Raw genomic sequence first — 6,446 nt, forward strand, 5'->3', positions numbered from 1 at the left:
TCAGTAACATAATTCTATTGGTGATGCTGCATAAGTTTCACTATGAGACTTCTTTGGCCAAGAATGGGAAAGAAGATGTTGATCTTGAGGATATCTATAGTGGTGATAATGATGATATTGATGAATACACTTTTGTCTTGGGATCAAAGCCTGGTAAAGGATGCCCACATAAGTGGGGTGTGGCCGACCTCACAATGTTGTGATTTCTGCCAATGGAGGAGGTGTCTCCTCACCACTGACCAAGAGAGGGCATGGGAGACGAAGGAAGAGACAAATAATTGCCTCGTCAGAAGCTTCTTTTCAGAATGGAGACGACACTATGACTATGAGACCCCCCCCCCACTGATATGTCTCCAACTTATCTATAATTTTTTATTGTTCCATGCTATTATATTATCTATTTTGGATGTTTTATTTGCTATTTTATATTATTTTGGGGACTAACTTATAAACCTAGTCCCGAGTGCCATTTTCTATTTTTTCCTTGTTTTTGACTTCCACGGAAAATGAATATCAAACGGAGTCCAAATGGAATAAAACTTTATGATGATTTATCTTGGACCAGAAGAAACCCACGAGACTTGGAGATGAGGCCAGAAGATCTACGAAGCGGCCACGAGGTGTGGGGGCGCCCCTGGCTTATGGGCCCCTCGTAGCCCTTCAAACCCTAATCTCTGCACTATAAATCCTCAAATATTCCCCTTACATCAGAGGAGACACCAAAAATACTTTTCTGCCGCTGCAAGCTTCTGTTCCCATGAGATCTGATACGTCTCCAACGTATCTATAATTTTTGATTGCTCCATGCTATATTATCTACTATTTTGGACATTATTGGGCTTTATTATCCACTTTTATATTATTTTTGGTACTAACCTATTAACTGGAGGCCCAGCCCAGAATTGATGTTTTTGCCTGTTTTAGGGTTTCGAAGAAGAGGAATATCAAACGTAGTCCAAACGAAATGAAACCTTCGGGAACGTGACTTTCTCATTGAATACAACTCAAGAGACTTGGACCCTACATCAAGACACGTAACAGGAGGCCACGAGGTAGGGGGGCGTGCCTACCCCCCCCCCCAGGCGCGCCCTCCACCCTCGTGAGCCCCCTGTTGCTCCACCGATGTACTTCTCCCTCCTATATATACCCACGTACCCCTGAACAATCAGATACGAAACCAAAACCCTAATTCCACCGCCGTAACTTTCTGTATCCACGAGATCCCATCTTGGGGCCTATTCCGGAGCTCCGCCGGAGGGGGCATCGATCACTGAGGGCTTCTACATCAACACCATAGCCTCTCCGATGAAGTGTGAGTAGTTTACCTCAGACCTACGGGTCCATAGTTAGTAGCTTGATGGCTTCTTCTCTCTTTTTGGATCTCAATACAATGTTCTCCCCCTCTCTTGTGGAGATCTATTCGATGTAATCTTGTTTTTGCGGTGTGTTTGTTGAGACCGATGAATTGTGGGTTTATGATCAAGTCTATCTATGAATAATATTTGGATCTTCTCTGAATTCTTTTATGTATGATTGGTTATCTTTGCAAGTCTTTTCGAATTATCAGTTTTGTTTGGCCTACTAGATTGATCTTTCTTGCAATGGGAGAAGTGCTTAGCTTTGGGTTCAATCTTGCGGTGTCCTTGCCTGGTGACAGTAAGGGCATCAAGGCACGTATTGTATTGTTGCCATCGAGGATAACAAGATGGGGTTTTCTTCATATTGCATGAGTCTATCCCTCTACATCATGTCATCTTGCTTAAGGCCTTACTCTATTTTTAACTTAATACTCTAGATGCATGTTGGATAGCGATCAATGAGTGGAGTAATAGTAGTAGATGCAGGCAGGAGTCGGTCTACTTGTCTCAGACGTGATGCCTATATACATGATCATACCTAGATATTCTCATAACTATGCTCAATTCTGTCAATTGCTCAACAGTAATTTGTTCACTAACCGTAGAATACTTATGCTCTCGAGAAAAGCCACTAGTGAAACCTATGGCCCCCGGGTATATCTTTATCATATCAATCTCCTAGTACTTAGTTATTTACTTTGCTATTTACTTTGCATCTTTATCATAAAAATACCAAAAAAAATTCTTATCATATCTATCAGATCTCACTCTCGTAAGTGGCCCTATAGGGATTGACAACCCCTATTTGCGTTGGTTGCGAGGATTTATTTGTTTTGTGTAGGTGCGACGGACTCGCACGTAGCCTCCTACTAGATTGATACATTGGTTCTCAAAAACTGAGCGAAATACTTACGCTACTTTGCTGCATCAGACCTTCCTCTTCGGGGAAAACCAACGCAGTGCTAAAAGAGGTAGCAAGAAGGATTTCTGGCGCCGTTGCCGGGGAGGTCTACGCAAAAGTCAACATACCAAGTACCCATCACATACCCTTATCTCCCGCATTACATTATTTTCCATTTGCCTCTCGTTTTCCTCTCCCCCACTTCACCCTTGCCGTTTTATTTGCCCTCTCTCTCTCTCTATCCTCCATATATTTGCCCATTTCCTTTTTGTTTGCTTGTGTGTTAGTTTGTTTGCTTGTCGTTATGGCTAGTTCTTTACCTTCTGCCTCTATGTCTGAAATTGGGGATACTATTGTCGATAATAATTTTGATGCTCCTACTAAAGAACCCACTATCTCACATATAAAAAGATTCCGTGTTGGTAGTGGTAATATTATTGGAAAAGGAGTTATTCAAGATTTCTTTACTTGTGTCGGTGCTTTTCCCTCTATGGGTAGTTCTATCCTTCATAGAATTAGTAGTCTTGCGGACGCTATTGTCATGCTTATAGTTGAACTTGAAAGGCAATTCATGCACATCCATCCTTCCATACAAAGGATTTTCCTAGAATTTTCTAATATTGAGCATTCTTCTGTTAAGCGTGCCGTTACTATCTTTTTGGCTCATGAGTTTCGATTCATAATAAAAGAGGCCAAAGAAATCTTTGCGCATTATAGGGTGGACGCCTGCCGTCCTCCCAAAGAGGCCATCCTCTTTGATCAAGAATAAATAATGCGTTTTCAATCTCTAGACTATGTTGCTTTCAATGAAAATCTTAGAAAAAGGGTGCCTACCAATGTTTTAGTTGATAGAATTTCTGAACTTAATGATGATTTGGCTATTAGAAATAATGAATTGGGATATTCTCTTGAATATAGGCTCACAAAGTTCTTTCAAAAGAATGCTTATAATGATAAATTGGTTGTGCAATATGAAGGACCGAAGGAGGAACCTATACCTCCCAAGGTTGATCTTGGAGACTTTTGTCCCAATAAATTTAGCCCTTTTGATTACTTTTTCTTGCCTCAAAGAAAACTTGCTGCTGAATGTAGAGAATATGAAATGAGTTCTAATAATCTATCTCACTATTATGGCAATACCTAGATCTATTCTTGCTTGTTATGCCTAGCTAGGGGCGTTAAACGATAGCGCTTGTTGGGAGGCAACCCAAATTTATTTTTATTCCTTGCTTTTTTCTCCTGTTTAGTAATAAATAAATTATCTAGCCTCTATTTTGGTTGTGTTTGTTTGTGTTTAATTAGTGTTTGTGCCAAGTAGAACCGTTGGGAAGACTTGGGGAAAGTCATGTTGAACTTGCTGTAAAAAACAGAAACTTTAGCGCTCACGAGAACTGCTGTCATTTTTATTTGGGAAGTGATATTTAGTTAATTATTTTTGCAGATTATTAATAGATAAATTCCTCACATCCAGAAATTTATTTTATAATTTTTGGGGTTCCAGATCTTGCGCTAGCTACAGATTACTACAGACTGTTCTGTTTTTGATAGATTCTATTTTTCGTGTGTTGTTTGCTTATTTTGATGAATCTATGGCTAGTAAAATAGTTTATAAACCATAGAGAAGTTGGAATACAGTAGGTATAACACCCATATAAATAAATAATGAGTTCATTACAGTACCTTGAAGTGGTCTTTTGTTTTCTTTCGCTAACGGAGCTCACGAGATTTTCTACTTTAAGTTTTGTGTTGTGAAGTTTTCAAGTTTTGGGTAAAGATTTGATGGATTATGGAACAAGGAGTGGCAAGAGCCTAAGCTTGGGGATGCCCATGGAACCCCCAATATAATCTAAGGACACCTAAAAGCCAAAGCTTGGGGATGCCCCGGAAGGCATCCCCTCTTTCGTCTACTTCTATCGGTAACTTTACTTGGAGCTATATTTTTATTTACCACGTGATATGTGTTTTGCTAGGAGCGTCTTGTATGATTTGAGTCTTTGCTTGTTAGTTTACCACAATCATCCTTGCTGTACACACATTTTGAGAGAGCCATACATGATTTGGAATTTGTTATAATACTCTATGTGCTTCGCTTATATCTTTTGAGTTATATAATTTTGCTCTAGTGCTTCACTTATATCTTTTAGAGCACAGTGGTGGATTTGTTTTATAGAAACTATTGATCTCTCATGCTTCACTTAGATTATTTTGAGAGTCTTAATAGCATGGTAATTTGCTTAAAATCCTAATATGCTTGGTATGCAAGATTAATAATAAAACCCCCTTATGAGTGTGTTGAATACTATGAGAAGTTTGATACTTGATAATTGTTTTGAGATATGGGGATGGTGATATTAAAGTCATGCTAGTTGAGTAGTTGTGAATTTGAGAAATACTTGTGTTGAAGCTTGTGATACCCGTAGCATGCACGTATGGTGAACCGTTATGTGATGAAGTCGGAGCATGATTTATGTATTGATTGTCTTCCTTATGAGTGGCGGTCGGGGACGAGCGATGGTCTTTTCCTACCAATATATCCCCCTAGTAGCATGTGGGTAATACTTTGCTTTGATAACTTGTAGATTTTTGCAATAAGTATATGAGTTCTTTATGACTAATGTTGAGTCCATGGATTATACACACTCTCACCCTTCCACCTTTCCTAGCCTCTCTAATACCGCGCACCTTTCACCGGTATCATACACCCACCATATACCTTCCTCAAAACAGCCATCATACCTACCTATTATGGCATTTCCGTAGCCATTCCGAGATATATTGCCATGCAACTTTCCGCCGTTCCGTTTATTATGACACACTCCATCATTGTCATATTACATATCATGGTACACCGCCGGATGCATTCATATAGAGTCATATTTTGTTCTAAGTATCGAGTTGTAATTGCTGAGTTGTAAGAAAAATAAAAGTGTGATTATCATCATTATTAGAGCATTGTCCCAGTGAGGAAAGGATGAGACTCCGGACGAAAAATAAATGAAAGAGGCCAAAGAAGCCCAAATAAAAAAAAGAGAAAGAAAAGAGGCCATAAAAAGGCCCAAATAAAAATAAATAAATAAAAACATATATAAAAAATGAGAGAAAAAGAGAGAAGGGACAATGTTTCTATCCTTTTACCGCACTTGTGCTTCAAAGTAGCACCATGATCTTCATAGTAGATAGTCTCTCATGTTATCACTTTCATATACTAGTGGGAATTTTTCATTATAGAACTTGGCTTGTATATTACAATGATGGGCTTCCTCAAATTGCCCTAGGTCTTCATGAGCAAGAAAGTTGGATGCACACCCACTTAGTTTCTTTTTGAGCTTTCATATACTTATAGCTCTAGTGCCTCCATTGCATGGGAATCCCTACTCACTCACATTGATATCTATTGATGGGCATCTCCATAGCCCGTTGATACACCTAGTTGATGTGAGACTATCTTCTCCTTTTTGTCTTCTCCACAACCACCACTCTATTCCACCTATAGTGCTATATCCATGGCTCACGCTCATGTATTGCGTGAAGATTGAAAAAGTTTTGAGAAAGTCAAAAGTATGAAACAATTGCTTGGCTTGTCATCGGGGTTGTGCATGATTTAAATATTTTATGTGGTGAAGATAGACCATAGCCAGACTATATGATTTTGTAGGGATAACTTTCTTTAGCCATGTTATTTTGAGAAGACATAATTGCTTTGTTAGTATGCTTGAAGTATTATCGTTTTTATGTCAATATGAACTTTTGTCTTGAATATTTCGGATCTGAATATTCATACCACAATTAAGAAGAATTACATTAAAATTATGCTAAGTAGCACTCCGCATAAAAAAAATCTATTTTTATCATTTACCTACTCGAGGACGAGCAGGAATTAAGCTTGGGGATGCTTGATATGTCTCCAACGTATCTATAATTTTTGGTTGCTCCATGCTATATTATCTACTGTTTTGGACATTATTAGGCTTTATTATCCACTTTTATATTATTTTTGGGACTAACCTATTAACCGAAGGCCCAGCCCAGAATTGTTGTTTTTTTGCCTGTTTTAGGGTTTCAAAGAAAAGGAATATGAAACGGAGTCCAAACGGAATGAAACCTTCGGGAACGTGATTTTCTCATCGAATACAACTCGGGAGACTTGGACCCTACGTCAAGACACGTAACATGAGGCCACGAGGTAG

This window comes from Triticum dicoccoides, chromosome 1A (assembly GCF_002162155.2).
Source record: "Triticum dicoccoides isolate Atlit2015 ecotype Zavitan chromosome 1A, WEW_v2.0, whole genome shotgun sequence".
Classification (NCBI taxonomy): Eukaryota; Viridiplantae; Streptophyta; class Magnoliopsida; order Poales; family Poaceae; genus Triticum; species Triticum dicoccoides.